Raw genomic sequence first — 20,778 nt, forward strand, 5'->3', positions numbered from 1 at the left:
GCTGATGCCACGGCACTCTAGCCTGGACAACAGAGCCAGACTCTGTCTCAAAAACAAACAAACAAACAAACAAAACTCTAAAGATAACCTATTTTGCATTATTATACATAGTACAAATTGAAAATAATAGCAAGTCAATCAAAAACTCTGCCCTGCATGTACTTGTAATATCAGATACTTGGGAGGCGTAGGCAGGAGGAGTACCTCAGCCCAAAATTTGGAGGCTACAGTGATCTATGTATGATCACACCACTGCAATACATGATGGGTGACAGAGCAAGACCCTATCTCAAAAAAAAGAAAGATGGGGGAAAAAAAACCCCTCTGTCCTGCCAGTTTCCTAACTCACAATATGGATGTGGTATGGTTTTATTTGTACTTTTGAGGGTTGCTGACATTTTGGATATAACAACATAGGTTTGTAAGTAATTTTTGAAAGTTCTCCGCTATTAGTGGTTGATTTACTTTTCTACTCCATTTAATTTCTCTACCTCTTCCTTCTCCTTCTCAGCCTCAATCATTGTACAGATTGAGGCCCTCTATTAATTTTTTTCAAATTTTTCACTCTTGAGATAATTCAATAATTTCTATTGTTTTGTCTTCTGTTTCTGATCTGTGGATAAAGTAAAAAAATTGTTTTTATGTCATTATCTTTCTATTTGGTTCTTTTTTATACTCTCCATTCCTCTAGTGAGGTTTCACATCTGTTCATTCATTATGAGAATATTTTCTTTTACTCCCAGAAACATAATAGCTACTTTCAAATCCTTGTATTCTGATTATAACATCTTAAACATCTTGGGGATAGCTTGTACTGCCTGCTTTTTATCTTGTTTATGGATTATAGTTTTGTGTTTCTTCACATGTCTCATAAATTTTAAAATTGTGTACTAGAAAGTATAAATGATAGTTATAAAGACTCTGGGTTCTGTTATAATTTTTTGAAGGGTATTGTTATTTTTTGAAGGGGAAGTTAAGTTGGCTGGATTCAAATTCTAATACCTATATCCCCTACAGTGAGCCCAGCTGAAATCCTCATGTAGTTCTTATGCATACATTATCCTGTGTATATCTATATCTATGTCATCTATATCTACATCATCTATCTATATATAATGCTATATGATGTTTTATCAAAATTTTATCATTTTTGTCTGTGAGAGTGGCAGTTCAACAAGCAACTCCATCATTACTGAAAGCCAGAACTTCATTTTTGTTTGCTTTTTCTATTTTATATAAATTAAATTAAATATTGTATATACTATTCTTTTGCAACCCAATTTTATTTTATTTTTATTTTATTCTTTTTTAAATCTCAGAATATTAGGCAGGTATAAATGCTTTGGTTACATGGATTGCCTTTGTGAGTCAGAGCTGGAAGCATGCCAGTCCCCCCGACAGCACAAACTGTACCACTTAGGGGTGAATTTACCCATGCCCTCCTCCCACCTGCCCGATACCCAATGAATGTTGCTTCCATATGTGCACATAAGTGTTTAATTGTTAGTACCTATTTAATGATGAGTACATGTGGTGTTTGTTTTTTCATTCCTGTGATATTTCACTTATGAGAATGGGCTCCAGCTCCACCCAGGATAATATAGTAGGTAGTTCATCATTTTTTTTAATATCTAAGTAGTACTCCATGGCAATACATTTGCCACATTTTATTAATCCACTCATGTGTTGATGGGCACTTGGGTTGTTTCCACATCTTTGCAATTGTGAATTAAGATGCTATTAATATTGAAGTGCAGATATATTTTTTATAGAATGTCTCTTTTCCTTTGCATAAATACCCAGTGCTTGATCAAAAGGTAGGTCTAGTTGGTCTAGTTTTAGTTTTTTGAGGTATCTCCATACTACTTTCTATAGAGGTTGTACTAGTTTGCAGTCCCACCAGCAGTGTATGAGTGTTCCTATTTCTCTGCATCCATGCCACTATTTGTTGTTTTGGGACTTGTTGATAAAAGCCATTCTCACTGGAGTTAAGTGATATCTCATTGTGGTTTTCATTTGCATTTCTCTGATGATTAGAGATGAGCATTTTTTCATATGTTCGTTGGCCATTAGCCTATCTTCTTTTGAAAAGTTTCTGTTCATGCCGTTTGCCCACTTTTTAATGGAGTTGTTTGATTTTTTCTTGATGATTTTTCTGAGTTCTTTATAGATTCTACTTACAAGCCCTTTATCAGATGTATACCATGCAAATATTTTCTCACATTCTATAGGTTGTCTATTCATTGTATTGATAGTTCCTTGGCAGTGCAGAAGCTTTTTAATTTGATCAGGTCCCATTTATTTATTTTTGTTGTTGCTGTAATTGCTTTTGGGGTCTTCTTCAAGAATTGTAAGAATTTTTGCAACATTTCCTTCTAGAATTCTTATAGCTTCATGCCTTAGGTTTAAGTCTGTTATTCATCCTGAATTCGTTTTGTGAGAGGTGAGAGGAGTGGATCCTGTTTCAGTCTTTTACACATGGCTATAGAATTTTCCCAGCACCATTTACTGAATAGGGATTATTTTCCCCGGTGTATGTTTTTGTCTGTCAAAGATCAGACGGCAATATGAGGATGGTTTTATATCTGGGTTCTCAGTCATGTTCCATTGATTTATGTCTCTGTTTTTGTGCCAGTATCATGCTGTTTTGGTTACTATATCCTTGTAGTAAATCTTGAAGTCTGGTAAGTTGATGCCTCCTGATTCGTTCTTTTTGCTTAAGGTTGCTTTGGCTATACAGGGTCTTCTGTTTTTCTTTTTTTTTAGAGAAGCATAGAATTATTTTTTTGGATCTACAAAAATGATGTTGGCATTTCAATAGAGATTGCATTGAATCTGTAGATCACTTGGGTAGTATAGACATTTTAATAATGTTGATTCTGCCGATCCATGAGCATGGTATGGTTTTCCATCTGTTATGTCCTCTGGTATTTCCTTCCTCAGTGTTTTGTTGTTCTCCCTGTATAGGTCTTTTACATCCTCAGTTAAATATATTCCTAGGTGTTTCATTTTCTTTGTTGCTATTGTGAAAGGTATTGAGTCTTTGATTTGGTTCACACCTTGACAGTTGTTGGTATATATGAATGTTTTGATTAGTGTACATTGATTTTGTAACCTGAGACTTTGCTGAATTCATTTATCAATTCCAGTAGTCTCTTGGCAGAATCTTTGGAATTTTCTAGATATAAGATCATATTGTGAGCAAGGAGTGACCATTTGACCTCTTCTGCCCCCATTTGTATACCCTTCATTTTCTTCTCTTGTCTGATTACACTGGCTAGGACTTCCATCACTGTGTTGAATAGAAGTGGTGATAGAGGGCCACCTTGTCTGGTCCCAGTTCTAGGTGGGAAGGCTTTCAATTTTTCCCCATTCAGTATGATGCTGGCTGTAGGTTTGTCATATATGGCTTTTATCATTTTGAGGTAAGTCTCATCTATACCTATTTTGTTAAGCATTCTTATCATAAAACGGTGCTGAAATTTGTCAAGTGTTTTTCCTGCATCTATCGAGAGGAACATGTGGTCTTTGTTTTTACTTCTATTTAAGTGGTGAATTCCATTTATCATTTTGCCTATGTTGAACCATCCCTGTATCTCTGGGATGAAGCCCACTTGGTCGTGATGGATTATGTTTTTGATGAGCCGCTGAATTTTCATTCTTAGGATTTTATTGAGAAATTTGCATCTACATACATAATGATTATTGGTCTGTAGTTCTCTTTTTTCATTGAGTCCTTTTCTATCTTTGGTATCAAGCTAATTTTAGCTTCATAAAATGTGTCTGGGAGGATTCCTTAATTCTTGATGGCATGGAATAATTTCTGCAGAGTAGGTACTCATTCTTTTTTGTAGGTGGAGTAAGATTTGGCTGTAAAAACATGTGGTCCAGGAAGTTTTTTTGAAGATTTTGTATTGCTGCTTCACTTTTGGTTCTTAATATTGGTCTGTTCAGGAATTCTGTCTCTTCCTAATTGAGTCTAGGAGGCTGTGTGTTTCTATAAATTTGTCCTCTTCCTAGATATATTCAAGTTTATGTGCATAGAGATTTTCATAGTATTCTGAGATTTTTTTATTGCTGTGGTATCAGTGGTAATTTCTCCATTTTCATTCCTGGTTGAGCTTATTAGAGTCCTTTCTTTTCTGCTTCTGGTTAATTTAGCAAGAGGCCCATGAATTCTGTTTATCTTTTCAAAGAACCAACTTTTTGTTTCACTAATCTTCTGTATAGTTCTTTTGTTATTGATTTCACTTGGTTGTGCTCTGATCTTGGTTATTTCTTTTCTTTTAGCCTTTAATTTTCTAATGTTATTTTATTTTATATATAATTTTTAATTTCATAATATTACAAAGGTACAAATATTTAGGTTACATATATTGCCTTTGCCCCACCCAAGTTAAAGCTACAAGAATGTCCATCCCCCAGGAAGAGTGCACTACACCCATTAGGTGTGAATATATCCATCCTCTTCTCTCCCCTTGGTTATTTATTTTCTTCTGGTGGGTTTGGGATTGCTTTGTTCATTCATTTCCAGTTCTTTGAGATGATTCGTTAGATTGTTGATTTGTGATCCTTCTGTCTTTTGGATGTAGGCATTTGTGGCTATGAATTTTCTTCTCAGGACTGCTTCAGCTGTATCCCACAGATTTTGATTACTGTGCGCAATTTATCATTTAGTTCAAGAAATCTTCTGATTTCCATCTTAAGTTCCTCCTGACCCAATAATCATTCAGCAGTAGGTTGTTTAGTTTCCACGACTTTGTGTAGGGATGAGTGTTTCTGTTTGAGTTGATATGTAATTTTATTCCACTGTGGTCTGAGAATATGCATGGTATAATTTTATTTTTTAAAACTTGTTGAGACATATTTTGTGGCCAGGTTGTGATCAATCTTAGAGAATGTCCCATGAGCTGCTAAGAAAAACATATATTCAGTGGTTTGGGGGTAGAATGTTCTGTAAATGTCTGTTAAGCTCAATCATTCTAGCATTTTGTTTAAGTCTATTATTTCTTTGTTTTGTTTTTGTTTTTTTTCTGTTTAGAGGATCTGTTGAGTTCTATCAGAGTGGTGTTAAAGTCCCTGGCGATTACATTGCTGCTGCTTATCATTTTGTTTAGGTCATATAGGATTTGCTTTATGAATCTGGGTGCAACTGTGTTACATGTGTAAATATTTAGAATTGTTATGTCTTCTTGTGGAATCATTCCCTTCTCCATTATATAATGATTGTCTTTGCTTTCTTTAATTTTGTTGATTTGAAGACTATGTTATCTTATATGAGAACTGCTATACCAGCTATCTTTTGGTTTCTATTTGCATGGAATATTGTTTTCCATCCCTTCACCTTGAGTCTGAATGAGTCTTTGTGGGTTACATGCGTTTCCTGGAGACAGCAGATACTTGCTTTGTGTTTTATTACCCATTCAGCCAGCCTATGTTTCTTCAGTGGGAAATTCAAGCTATTCACGTTTATTGAAAGAATTAATAAGTGGGGTGGATTTTTGTTCATCCTGTTAAATAGAACTTTGTTGCCTTTTTTTAAAAAAAATATATCTTGAGGTATTGTGGCATCTGGCCTTTGACCTTTAGCTTTTTGGTGATTTTAAACTGGTGGGTTTCTATTGTGCTGATTCATGTATAATGTAGTTCTGAGTACTTCCTGCAGGGCAGGTCTTATCTTGACAAATCCCCTTAGTGTTTGCTTACCTGAGAAAGTCTTTCTTTCCCCCTCATATATGAAACTTAGTTTTGCAGGATACAGAATTCTACGCTGGCCATTATTCTATTTGGGAAGACTGAGAATGGTGTCCTAATCCCTCCTTGCTTGTATGATCTGTTGAGAGGTCTGCAATTAGTCTGATGGGTTTTCCTTTGTATGTTACCTGATGATTTTACCTTATGGCTTTGAGAAGCACCTCTTTTCTGTTTATTTTGGCCCACCTAATGAGTATGTGTCATGTGATTTGCCTCTTTGCAATGAATCTCCCAGGAGTCCTTTGACCTTTTAGTACGTGGTTATCTAGATTTCTACCAAGGCCAGGGAAATTTTCCTCAATTATTTCCTCAAGTAAGTTTTCCAACCCTTGTGTATTTTCTTCTATAGCCTAATGGATGCCTATGATTCTTATGTTAGGCCTCTTTACATAATCTGATATTTTTTATAGGCTGTGCTAGTTCCTCTTTTTTTCTCTATCTCTATGACTGACTTGTTTAATTAAAAGGTGTTGTCTTTGAACTCTGAGATTTTTTCTTCTGCCTTATCTACCCTATTCTTAAGGCTTTCCACTGTGTTTTATAATATCTTCAACGAATTTTTCATTTCCAGATGTTCTCTCTGATTTTTCATTAATAATTCATTCTTTTTCAGTGAATTTTTCATTCATTTTCTGCATTTTTTTTCTCGTTTCTTTGTGTTGGGCCTCCATTTTATCTTGTATTTCATTAAGTTTCCTTACAAACCATGTTCAAAATTCTTCATCTGTCATTTCAATATTCTGATTTTCGTTGATATCCCTTGCTAAAGAGCTGGTGTTCCCTTTTGGGGGTGTCCTTTCACTCTGATTCCTCATATTTCTTTTGTTGTTGTTTTGTTGATTCCTTCCCATCTGGAGCAATTGAAGCTTCTTACTTTTTGATTTTCTTTTGTTTAGATAACGACGTGGCCAGTTTAATCTCTGAGTCAGAAGGTGTTGCTTTTGGGTGAGAATCAACCATACCCAGTATGACTGAGTTGGTAAGCACTATAAAGTACATGCAAATTGACCTCCCTGTCAGTAGGTGGCACTTGCTAGAAGGAACAAGCTGCAATGTTGGTTTTGGGTTCTGTGACCAGCTCCAGTTCCTCAGGAAAATCACTCGAATGCCCTAGGTGATGGGTTGGGCCCTGGAATATCCAGGTGAATTCTTTATTCTCCACCACAGCAGAGGAAGGTGAGGGGGGCTAGGCGCAGCTGGGTAAGGTGTGCCTGCCTTCAGGTTCTACTAATGCTGGCAAAGTATCTGCTTCAGCAGAGGTACAAGTGTGTTCCCTGCCTCTGGGCAAAGCTGCCAGGGAGGGTCTGAAGTAGCCCCACACAACCAGAAAGTCTGCATCTGAAGGCTGGGCTGTCTGAGACAAACAATGCAGCAGTCTGGAGCTGGCCTCACTCCTTTCCACCCTCCCCTATTTTTCAGTTTCTCCCAGACCACTGCTGGCAGGGAGGACCTCAAGACAGCTGAGCTCCCCCATGTTGTGATTCAGGCCAGGAGGTTTCCTGCCCGGCATCCTGGCCCGAGCTGGGAGCATGGTCTTCCCATGGGAAAAGGGGTGCCCCACAAGCACACCACAGCTAGAACCCACACTGTACCCTCCCTCTGATCTACCCCTGCAGGCACCCACACCTCCTGAGACCAGTTTACAAATAACCCCTCTGTGCCCCCACGCAATGTGATGTAGACTTGGGTGCATGTTATCTGTCCTGTAGGCCTATCCCCAGGGCCTCAGAAGTTAATCCCTCCCCTTGCTGGTCCTGAGTCACCCATGGGGTGCTCATGGGGTACCTCTGCCTTGATGCATGTCCCACTCTGTTGGGCCTGCTAGGCAAGCAGCAGCAGAGAGGGCTGGTGGGCAGGGAGTTCACAGTGCAGTCACCCCTCAGTCCACTGTGAAACCCCAAAAGGAAAGGTCTGAGTCCTGCTCCCTGTGGAGGCCTCCATGTGCCAGTTCAATTGTCTATCTTAGCAACCATGCATGGCAGAGGGGAAGGGGAGTAAAAGAATCTGGTGGAGAAAAATCCACACTCTGGTCATCTCTGACCCTCTCTCTGGGAGGCAGTCCACCCAGAATGATGAGGCTCTGGATTCACACAGACCACCTGGGACTCACTGGACCCCTGTGGCTCCTGTAGTCTGGGACAGAGTTGTTAAAGGTCTGTGTGGGGATGAGCAAGACAGAACCTGAGGAGTTGAAGCCCCCTGGGGAGGACAAAGGTGCACAGTGGGTAGAAAAGCAATGTGGTGACTGCAATCTGGTTCAGGTCTGTTGGGCAGGAAGTGCCCTGGGAGAGCTGGGAACCTGGTGCCCTGTCCACAAGAGGCTCCCCACTCACTGGTGGCTGCAGTCTCTGAACTTATGTTGGCAGAAGTTCTCTCCAGCATCTTGGGAGCTCACCAACAGTCTGAGATGTGAGGGAGGTGAAAATTAACCGCTCCACCTCCCCTTCTCACTGGTCTCCAAGCCTCTTGATACTCAGTCTGAGCCAATTCCTTTCTCCTTCCAGTTCTGCTCCACAATCTCTTTCCTTGGAATCTCCTGTAGCTTCAGGCACCGTTCCTTCAGACCTTCATCCAATCTATGTTTTTCTGTTAGTTTTTTCTGTTTCATCTAAAACTTCTTCTTACCGAGACACTGTGGCTTGTGGTGTCTCTGGTCCACTATCTCAGCTCCACTTGTACTGTATACACTTTTACATCTACTTTCTATTATGCAACATATTTGTGATATTAATCCATGCTATTGCAGATTGGTAGGTATCGTTCCATTTTAATTTTTTTTTTTTTTACTTTGTGGTAAAATATACATAAAATTAACCATTTTAACCATTTTTAAGTGTAGAGTTCAGAGAAATTAAATATATTCACATTGTTTTGCAAAAATCATCCCCATACATAGGGAACTTTTTTCACCTTGCAAAACTGAAATTCTATACCCATTAAACAACAGCTCCTTGTTTCTGTCCCTCTAGTCCCTGGTAATCCCTCTTTTACTTTCTATTTCTATGAATTGAACTACTCTAAGTACCTCATATGAATAGAATTATGCAGTAGAGCAATGATCCCTAACCTTTTTAGCACCTGGGACTATTTTCCATGGAACGGGGAGGAGAGGGGTGGTTTCAGGATGATTAAAGCACATTACATTTATTGTACATATTATTCCTATTATTATTACATTGTAATATATAATGAAATAATTATACAACTCACAATAGGTTGGGGACCCCTACAGTGGAGCAAAGAAATCATGAGGATTAATGATACACAATGGGCTGGGCGTGGTGGCTCACGCCTGTAATCCTAGCACTCTGGGAGGCCGAGGTGGGTGGATCATTTGAGCTCAGGAGTTCGAGAACAGCCCTGAGCAAGAGCGAGACCCTGTCTCTACTAAAAAAATAGAAAGAAATTAGCTGGACAACTAAAAAAAAAAAAAAAATATATATATATACAAAATTAGCTGGGCATGGTGGCACATGCCTGTAGTCCCAGCTACTTGGGAGGCTGAGGCAGGAGGATTGCTTGAGCCCAGGAGTTTGAGGTTGCTGTGAGCTAGGCTGATGCCATGGCACTCTAGCCTGGGCAACAAAGTGAGATTCTGTCTCCAAAAAAAAAAAAAAAGATACACAATGTATAAAATACCTTTCAAATTGAATAAAATCACTAACAGAAATGAGTAGTACATAATGATTATAAATAAATATAGGCAGAGGAGAAAAAGAGATTCAAAGAGTAAATTAATGATAACAGCACCTTAAATTCCAGATCAGTGAGGCCCTCATCCCAATAACAAGGCTGATGAGTGGTGGAGCTGGGAGACGAGGGCAGCTGTCTGACTCCCAGAGCCCACACATAGCCCAAACTTCACTGAACTCTGATTCTGAATCACCCAGGTACTGAATCACCCCTGAATTTCCTAATGGCCTGTTCTCCTGGGCTTTGAGGGTGTTGCTGGTCTACTGAAAAAAGGGCTCCAGATTGCACCATATGTGGTAGCTGCAGGACAGAGAAGCATCTGTGAGGCTACTAGGAGCCACATATCTGGTCCCCCTCCCAGTGTTGGTGGAGTCTTAGTGCCCAGCAGTCACTGTGCAACAGGGCCTGATGCTGACCAGAGAGCCACCGCCTCAGGTTCTTTGCAATTTGCCACAAGGGAGTCTCCTCTGTGTCCTTTTCCAGTCTACTAGGCTCTCACCTCATTCTGACTGAGCCACTCCATGGATTGGAACTAGACCCAAATTTCTCCTCAGGCTCAAGATGATAACTGTCTGCAGCCCCTTGGGGCAACTGCACCTCCTGGTTGCTTTTGATTTCCTGGAACCAAAGGCAAGAACAGGATGCTGACAGGGCATGAATGGAAGATGATGAATTGGGCCTGTAGGAAAGGGAGGCAGAAGGGGCTGTTCTCTGGGGCCTTGGTTTTAAGGGCCCCTCCTCCCCTCCAATCCCATGCAACCCAACCTGTTCTCAGCATTGGATATAAACAGCCCCTCCTCCAGGAATTTGTCCTTGATTACTGTCCCTAAATGCACACTCCATTGGTATGTGTCTCCTCCTCTGTGTGTTAAACACCCCAAAGAAATCTAAGATGCAGAGGATGGAGCCAGGGGGTGTTCTGCCGAGGGGTGAACTCTGATTTTCACCTCCTCATGCTCCCCCAAATAGAGGGCCCCAGATGCTCACTTTCCTTCTTTTCCAGGTACTGACCACATTTCCCTCAAAGGAAGACAGCCAATGTCCATCAGAAAGGCCTCCTAGACCACGATTAACCCCATCTACATGCTCTCCCATTCTGTAGTACTGCCAGGGCTACCAGGGGCAGGCCATGTGCACAAAACAGCACTTGGGCCCAAATCAGGTGCTTGGTTGTACAGGAGGGGAGCATGACAGCTGAGCATCAGGGACCTTCTGCCCCAACCACCATTGTTGGCAGAAAGAGAAAATGAGCCTTGGGTAGAGAAGAAAGTAGTCAACCACTTAGGAGCTGCCTGACTGTGGAGGAGCCTAGTTTGACTCCCCTCCCATAAGCACCAACTGAAGGAGAGACTGAGTCCAGCTTAGCCAGAACATGAGACGGCTTTGCAGCTTCACCCCTTGGGAAGCAGGGACTGGCAACTGACATGGAGCCTCCATCACTCATGGCTCAGATGGGCCTGATGCTCCAGTTCATAGCAACAGCTGTGAGGCTCCCATGAGAAGAGATTTGCTGAATGGTAAGATCTAAGTGCTCACTCTATCGTTCTATCCTCCCAAGCCTCAGGATCCTTGTTTGTGATCTTCCAACCCAAGGGTCTCTAACAGTCATATGATCCTTCATGGTAGTGTCCAGCATCACTGGGTCATTGAGGAATGTGCCTAGAAAGAGGATGACACCATGTGCCATTGATGTGGTAATGGTGATGAGCACCCATCCTCAAGTGCCTACCCAAGGCCTGTTCCTGAAATGTCATCAATCCCTGTGTCCTGGATTCCCCTATTCAAATCTCCCACGTGGGGCAGCAAAAGACCTTCAGCTACCTCCCCCAATTCTGAGCATCTTCTATCCTCAGCTGGCCTCCAAGGCCACCAAACACTCCCTAGTTACCTCTATGGTGGGATTTTAACAAGTGACGAGCGTCTTCTGGTCCTTGGATCCCCCCTTTCCCCAATCCACTCTGAGCTCAGCTCTTTCAGGCCCTTGCTCTCATCTCTCTGATGGAGGCATTTCCAGCACTGTCACAAGAGAAATAAAGGGTGGAAAGAAAAGCCTCTGCTCTCTTGATATGGACGCCTGCAACTGAAAGGAATAAGCCCCTGTCCTCCGAGTGTCTGAAGTCCCTCTCTGCCACAAAGACACTCATATTCTTCTGCCTCTGCTGCCTCATCTGGGCTCTCTGGGGGTTCTTCTTCAGGGTGGACTACTTAGAAGTCCATACCTGAATGGGTCAGGGACAAGGTGAGACTATCCTCCCCTCACTGAGTTACACCCCTATTCCAGTGACATTGGACCCTGGATAACTGTCCTAAGTGAGCTGGTACAGTGCTACTGCCACCTCCAGTCAAGTGTGATTCTAGATTCACTTTAAGCTTCAACACTCACTAAATGTGTCACTTGAGACAGGCAGCCTGGCCTCCCTGAGACTGTTCCTCATCTGAAAAGTGTGTGGGGAATCGGACTGACCTCACAGGGTCTCCTGAGGACTCAGCTTTATACAACTATCATCATTGTTCTCACCATTATCCCTCTGAGAGTCATGCATGAGCACCTTCACATTCCTTTCTTCCCTTGAACCTTACTGCTACATTACTGAAGCCTGCACAATAGGCTGATCATCCCCACATGTTACATATGAGAAAACAATGGCCCACAGAAAGAAGTGATTTGCCCAGGTCTCCCCAGAAGAGGATGGCTCCTTCCTCTACCTGGCAGCCCTATCCCAGGTGCCTCTACACGACAACCCAGCACCACTACTGACCAGGGTCCCACCTTCTGGGGTCCTGATGCTTCTCTAGTCATCCAATGAAGCCCAGCCCTGTTGGGAAGGCACAGGGTATATTGGGAGGCCTGGTTGAGTGGCTCCTGACTGACTCAACCCCACTGGTATCTCTACACAGAAGCTGAGTTTGAGGCCATTCTAAAGGCCTCACAATTCTAATGAAGGAAGTTTGCACAGAACGGCCTCTTCCTCCAGTTAGGAAGTAGTCACCCAAGGTACCATCTCTGACTAATAAGACAGGGTCTTCTCTGGGTAATCAGTGGTGACACTTTGCTTCCTCATTTACATGGAAGATTCAGAAATAATGCACTAGGAATGCATGAGTCCCCCAAATCCTTTTTATAAGCCACTTGGAGCACATGTCTCTTCTAACTGGGTACTGGGCTAAGAATCCTGACTGTGATATATTAGCAGTGTCTGCAAAGGGGCAGAGTGGAGAGTCCCAAGAAACACATGTCTGTCCCAAGCATGCACACTGGAACCCAAATATGGGCAGCTTATCTACCCACCTGTCCCATGATATTCCTTTGCCATTCCCATCCATAGTATACACAGCAAGCCCCTAAGCAGCAGAAGGGCTTTGGCTTCCTGAGAAACTGTGTAGCTAATTTGGGGTAAGAAGTAAGGCCTCCTACCACATCTACCCAAGAGCCTGGAGAGAGCTGCTTGCCAATAGAATGGACCAGTATTAGAGGAAGAGACCTCTAAATTCTACCAGTTCATCACCCCTGTTGAACAGTGCAGCTGCCATCACCATATTCCATTTCTAGGGCCTTCTATCTCCACACTTCCAACCTGTCCATGTAGAAACACATCTCTCTTCATGTTAACCCAGATTAGACATGACCGGTGATATATTTTTCAAGTAAACTTTCAGTGAGAAAGTAAATCAATCTCTCTCTCTCTCTCTCTCTCACACACACACACACACACACATCCCTGACCAAGTACCTCTTCCAAACTTGCCCTTCTCTCTGCCCCACTCCCCCTGCTTGTTCCCTATCTCCTGGCCTTCACTTTTCTTTGATGAGTAGAGACTGCTTAGTGTGTTTTCTTTTGTGAAGATTTTTAAATTTTCTGTAACTTTTTCTGTGAAGAGATCAAAAAGGAAGAATAAATGGGAATGATGAGAACTTGTGCAAGTTCAATTCCCTTTGAAAATCAAATGGAGCCAAACTGCATGGATGAGAGTTCCTATAGGACTCCTCTGAACCCTAAGTGCTCCATGGGATTGGAAAGGAAGCTCTCCCCAGGCTAAAGTAACTCCTTCTTGGATGCTAATATGCCATGTTGACTTCTCATTAATCCCTGCTCTGTGAATACCTCTTAGATATTTGCTTTATTATCTGTTCCTTACGTAAGAGCTCATATTATCATAAATTCTGCCCTTACATAAAAACAGCACTGATGTTTTCACACTAATTACAGGCCATGATGTACATAGATAGCATTGGCATTTTTGTCTGTTCCTGGAAGGTCAAGTTTAATTGTCCTGCACATTTACATGAATACCCTTTCCCTATGGTATGTAAGCTCAATATCGGGGGTGTAAAAGCATGGAAATCTGCCTGTCCTGTTGCCACACATGACCATGCACCTGTCCATAAATCCCCCAGTAAATCACCCTCTACTGACAAATTGGATTTGTCTGCCTCTTTGGTTTTTTGGTACTTTCTGCATTTGGGCATCACTTTGCATGTATGGACATTTTAAAAAATAATTGGTGAGCTTGCCAGCACAAGCCCAGTAGCCAAAGCATGGGTAAAGGGAAGAAGGTATTGGAGTGAAAAATCTGGGGTGTGTCTCATCTATATGGGGTGGTGTTGCCCATTTGTTAGATGCCTGTGGACTACTGACTGAATATAGGGATGCCCCTAAAGTGCCTGAGAGCCTAGAGAACTTGTTAGTAAAAGACTACTTTATGCCCTAGAGTAAGCAAGGCCATGTGGTATCAAGCGTAGACCAGCCATTTCTAGAAGCTTTGCAAGTGACCACTGTAGCACAGTTATCAGCTGAAAAGGTACAAAAGGTAGATGAAGAATTACTGTTAGAACAGGATATAAAAACCTCCACGTCTATGTTAGCAGTTAAATTTGTGGATAAGTTTCAAACTGAGGAAATGTAGTTGAAAACCATAACCGGCTGTTTTGTGCAGCTTGAAGGGTGGAAGTTGCCCCAACCTAAAGTGTGAGCATGTGATAGTCCATCTTCAACAATAGTCCATTTTCAACAATTTGAAGGACAAGAAAACAATATAGTTACACTAACTGAATAGGCAGAAAGTAAAAAGACAGCATTTGTATGGGTATATTATGTACCTTGGAGAAATGAGATTTGTGAGAAATAAATTTAATCTACAGTAGAGAAACTTTGTTTTACGTTGAGAATTTGTAAGGCCTAGTTTTCTTGTAAATCATCAACTCTTCTGAAATTATCTGTTTTGACCCATTACTTTCATCTTCTTCAGAATATAGTTACACACGTGAATTTCTTCCTCTATTGTTCTTGTATACAAAGTTTATTTTTAGCTTGATATATTGTATACTGCATTCAATGTAAATCAAAACATAACAATCTCTATGTGTTCACTTGGCCCAGAAAAGGGCCATGTTCAAAGAAAAATATTGAGTAAAATTTCATGAATAGTGCTTTAGGATTAAGAGATACAGATTTAATGTTCTCTCATATAATATTTATTACAAGCATTACAATATTTCCATAGTTACAAAAAAGAGAAAAAAGTATGCAAAATAGTAATGATGAAACAATATTCTCCAAATTATTGGAATTTTAGGTCCTCAGGAAAAAGAGATTACTAGAAAAGTCATTCCATTTTGTTACCTAATAACACATTATTTTTATCCGTTAACTACAATCTTGAAGATAAGATAGTTTAAAATCAGTGGCAGGGTAACATTTCATTTATTGTACATTAGTGCCAAAACATTAATAACCACTCTTACTTATCAAAATAAGTTAATTAACCCATAGCCTAAATAAAGCATTTTGAAATTCACTATATGCTTTCTGGTCACCAGCAGTCAAGAAGCATTTTTTGTCTAATATAGTAACCTTAGACTTGTGCCTTCTTTAATTCTAAAGAGGCTAATCATTTAGTGCACATTGATTTGAATACATATACAGGAGTTATCTTCACTTTCCTTTGATATCTATTAAATGTTTTTATTTCTATCATATCGAGTAACATTGAAGACTTCTATGTCCTCTATCACAACAAATAATATTCAAGTCTTTTATTTCATTCTATTATAAAAGTTTGCCAGTATTTTAACCAGATACTTTTTCCAACATAAGGAGCAATTGGTAAAATGATTTATATTGAAAATTCAGAATGTTTCTCTCTTACTTGAATACAGAAGAAAAATGCTCTGAATACATACTGAATGCTTACATGCATCACTGTTTTACAATTCAAGCATAAAAGTCATCTTTCTTTAGGTTTTCTTAATGTATTTTACATTTGCTGTTAAACTTTCAAGGAAAAATTGGCATCAATCATATAACCTAATATTGAATGGTTTCTTATAGATCTTATGGAGGAACCAGAAATAACATATTTTCCTATAAACACTAGAGATTAGAGTACAACAATTAAGTAATTTGAGAACTCAATTACATCAATAATATTTGGTTTTGAAAAATTTCAAGTGCTATCAATAAAGCTCTCATTGAATATACTAACTGTCCAAACTTCAACGTTCTTGCTCTTTTGAAAAATATGATCAAATAAATTATCTAATTGCTTTGACTGTGCATTATTCTCTTCACAGTAAATACTCTGTGTTAGTGTAAAATTTGAAAGTGTTTTAGTTTTTACTTATGTCAGACCCCTGATGCACACAGACTTAACTTTTGATTATACACTTCTCCACATTTATTACACCTGTAAAGTTTCTTTTTCTATGAACTCTATGGTGATTTCTAAGTTGCGTATTTTAGGTAAAACTCTTTTGACATGTATTACATCTATAAAGTTTCTGTAGTATGAATTCTCTCATGTTGAGTAAGGTATGAAATAATGTAAAATATTTTGTCACATTCTTTACATTTGTAGGGTTTCCCTTCAGTATGAATTCTTTGATGTTGTCTAAGGCTTGAAGACTGGGTAAAGGATTTACCACATTCTTTATAGTTGTAGGGTTTCTCTCCAGTATGAATTATCTGATGTCGTGTCAGGCTTGTACTACAGTTAAAGGCTTTGCCACATTCTTTACATTTGTAGGGTTTTACCCCAGTATGAATTCTCTGATGCCGAGTAAGGTGTGAACTACGGTTGAAGGCTTTGTCACATTCTTTACATTTGTAGGGTTTCAATCCAGTATGGATTACCTGATGCCGAGTAAGGTGTGAACCATGGTAATAGGCTTTGCCACATTCTTTACATTTGTAGCGTTTCACTCCACTATGAATTCTCTGATGTCGAATAAGGTCTGAACTACAGATAAAGGCTTTAGCACATTCTTGACATTTGTAGGATTTCACTCCATTATGAATGGCCTGATGCCGAGCAAGGTGTGACCCACGGTAAAAGGCTTTGCCACATTCTTTACATTTGTAGGGTTTCTCTCCAGTATGAATTCTGTGATGTTGAGTAAGGTCTGAATTACAGATAAAGGCTTTGCCACATTCTTGACATATGTAGGATTTCACTCCATTATGAATTCTTTGATGTCGAATAAGGAGTGAATTATAATTAAAGGCTTTGCCACACTCTTTACATTTGAAAGGTTTCACTCCAGTATGAATTCTTTGATGGACAATAATACTTGAGGAACAAGGTAAGAATTTACTACCTCCTTTACATTTGTAAGGTTTTCCTCCAGTATAAATGTTCTGATGTTGAAGTTGTGAACTCTGGTTAGAGGTTTTGCCAAAATCTTTACACTTGCAAAGGTTTTCTTCAGTGGGGATTATGTTATGTTTTTTTAGATTGGATGACTAACTAAAAACTTCCTTACACTTATGATATCTGTTTGAATTTTCTCTAATATGAATTCCCCGATTTTGAGAATGTTTCCCTGACTGGGTAAAAGCTGCTACACATTCATTACATTTGTAACAATACTCTTGAATATGGATATTCTCATTGCTACTAAGCTTTAAACCTTGATTGAAGACTTTCTCACATTTTTTACATTTGTACTGGATCTCTGGATATTGAGATTTCTGACATTTTCTTGAGGAAAAGTCTTGGTTTAAGGATTTTTCAGGTTCAATACATGGATAATTTCTCTCATCAATATAAATATCCTGGTAATTACTTAGGGAGGAGTCCTGGATAAAGGACATCAAAGTTTTATTGGATATGTAATATTTTTCCAAATTATCTATTCCCTGGTATTGAGTAAGCAATTAAGACTGAGTAAACACCTTACCATACTGATCACAGTTGTAGATTTGGGCACAAAATGGTATTATTTGTTGGTGGAAGAATTCTAAACTTTTAACACAGGACCCATCAAATTGATCACATTTAGAAATATTCTCTTTAATTTTAAATCTCTGGTCTTCAGAAATATTTGAGTGAACACTTAATCCAATCCTATAGCCAACATCATGGGTTTTTCTGGGGCTCTCCAAAGACTTGTTATTGCATCCTTTACAATGTATTGCTGGAAAAAAATGGAGATAGTTTAAATGACATGTTGAATCCAGTGAGAACAAAGATGAGTAACTTGTACAGCAAGAGAGAGACTGTAGAACATATCAAATTTATTATGGAAGGTAAAGATTAAGGGCTCTTAAGAGGTAAACAATTTTAATTGCAAAATATATACAGTACTCCAGAGAAGATATGGCCTGCCAACAGTTTAGAAAAGTGCCCAGAATGTCTAGTGTGGGTGTATGGTGCCAAATTTACTCTGTAGCCATTCCCTAAAGGATGGAATAGGCAGCTGTTTTTTTTAAATGACCAAAATCTCAACAAAAATCACAAGACCTCAAGAAAACCAGGTCATATAGTCCAACGAAAGAACAAAAATATTCAAGTGACCCTAGAGAAGTGAAGATCTATGAAATAATTTTAAAAGAATTTAAAATATCTATCTTAAAGATGCTCCATCAGCTAAATGAGAACACAATTAAATAGAAGAAGAAAAACAATGCATAAAGACAATGAAATTATTAACCAAATGATTAAATCTAAAAAAAAAAAGGAACCCCTAAAATAAAAAGTATAGAACTGAAAAACAAAATAACTGAATTTAAAGATTTACTAGATAGGAATGACAGCAAACTTGATTTAGCAGAAGAAAAAACAGCAAGTTTGATAATAGCTCATTTGAAATTATAGTCAAGAGAGCAAAAAGAAAAAAATGATGAAAAGTGGGGGAGGAGCCAAGATGGCAGATGAGACAAGCCGCCAGTCAGAAGGTCTCTGCAAAAAAGATGAATTTTAGAAGAAAGAGAAAAAAAATAAGTGAGCAGAGAAACATAGATCGGGTGAGGGTCGGAAGAAAGGGTGCCTGAAACTACAGGAGACTCCACGGAAAGACGCTGCAGAGAACTGGAAGGAGAAAGGTCCCGAGAGGCTTGGAGACCAGTGACAAGGGTAGGTGGAGTGGTTAACTTCCCCCTCCCTTGCACCTCGGACTGCTGGTGGGCTCCTGAGCGGCTGGAGAGACGTGCCGACACCAGCCCAGAGACGGCTGGCGCCAGTGAGCAGTGGCAACTTGAGGACTTAGCACCGGGCTCCCAGCCCCTTCGGGGCACCTACCCGGGCGCAGACCCGAGCCTATCAGCAGACGCCACAGTGCTAAATTCTCTCCTTCCCCCTCCCTACCCGGGCATGCCCAGAAAGACAATTTAGCCATCACACGGAGGCACCTCCAAGAAACGGGACCTTTCCTTTTGGGGCCCTACAGCAGACTGAGGGGTACTCAGACTGCCAGTTCCCTACACACCAGCCCTCCCAGGTGCTACTTGCCTGGGTACTCCAGGGGAGTGGGGCAAATCCTGAGGTGGAGTGAAATTGATCCAGCTTGGACGCCCTGTAGGTGATTCGGGACCAGCGCCTCTCCCCCCTGGCAGGGTCAGGGATTGATCTCCAGGGTCCAGCGGTCAGGCCTGCAGACCAGACCCTGTGCACCCGGGTCGCGAACGCGCTGCCCTGGGGCACGAAGGAGGGATCTGTGAAGGAGCCTACTGAGGAGTGTGTGCCTTCAGGGGCAGATCAGCGTGCCTGACCGGTGGCCCTCCTCCTAGAGGAGGGCTGTGCACCCAGCTCCGGCTACGATCCCGGGTACGGAATCTCCCAGCACTCATCACAGCCAGGGGGGATCCATAGGCCTGAGGCCCCGCTTGCTGGCGGAGGCCTGGGGGAGGACACGGAGATGGGGATGTTGGAGGGGAGCGAGACCTGCTCCAGAGTGCAGGTCTTAGACAGCCCCACCCCCGAAGACCAGACTGTCAGCTGAGTGGAGCCATTTCAGCCCCTCCTGGCAGCTCTGCACAGAAACAAAGAGCAGAACTCTGACCCCTTCTAACAGCAGCTGTGGAGCCTGAGGGCAGGCTTATCCAACCAAGCCCCACCCAGACTCACTCCTGGTTCTGCCCCCACTGAGGGGGAGAATAAGGACAGCTCAGGCTACGATCCTGAGTAGGGAACCTCCCGCCCACCGCCCACATCACAGCCAGGGGAGATCCATAGGCCTGAGGTCCTGCTTGCTGGCAGAGGCGTGGGAGAGGCCACGGAGTGGGGGAGAGTGGAGGGGAGTGAGACCTGCTCCAGAGTGCGGGCCTTGGGCAGTCACAGCCCCAAGACCAGACTTTCAGCTGAGTGGAGCCATTTCAGCGCCCTCCCGGCAGCTCTGCACAGAAACAAAGAGCAGAAGTTGATCCCTGCTAACAGCAGTGTTGGAGCCTGACGGCAGGCTTGCCCAACCCAGCCCCACCCAGACTCACTCCTCCCACTGAGGGGGAGAATAAGGACACACCTGGAAATCCCAGGGACCCACCCACCACCCGAGGCACAAGGGGGCCTCTCTAGAGGAACAAGAGCTAGCTACAGGACCCAAAAACAGCACTGCAGCTCGCTGCTTCCTGCAAGTGCCACCTACTGACAGGGAGGTAACCCTGAACAACCTTTTACTGCATCTACTGATTCACCATAAAGGGTGTGGTCGAATCTCACCCACAAACACCACCTACTGGCTCAGAGACTACACAGGGTGTGTCATTATCCAAACGAAAATTTAAAGGCAAGAAGAAACAACTGATCCAGATGGGAAGGAACCAGCGAAAGAACTCTGGAAGTATGAAGACTCAAACGGAAAGCACACCCCCAAAGAGGAACAACGGCTCCCCATCAATGGACATTAACCAAACTCAGAACACTAAAATGACAGAAGAAGAATTTCAAACATGGATTGCAAGAAAACTGAATGATATCCAAGAAAAAATGGACAACCAACACAAAGAAACCACAAAAAAAAATCCAGGACTTGGAAGAAAAATTCACCAAGGAAATTGAAATATTAAAGAAAAATCAAGTGGGAGGCCGAGGCAGGCGGATTGTTTGAGCTCAGGAGTT

This window comes from Propithecus coquereli, unplaced genomic scaffold, assembly GCF_000956105.1.
Source record: "Propithecus coquereli isolate 6110/MARCELLA unplaced genomic scaffold, Pcoq_1.0 Scaffold340, whole genome shotgun sequence".
NCBI lineage: Eukaryota > Metazoa > Chordata > Mammalia > Primates > Indriidae > Propithecus > Propithecus coquereli.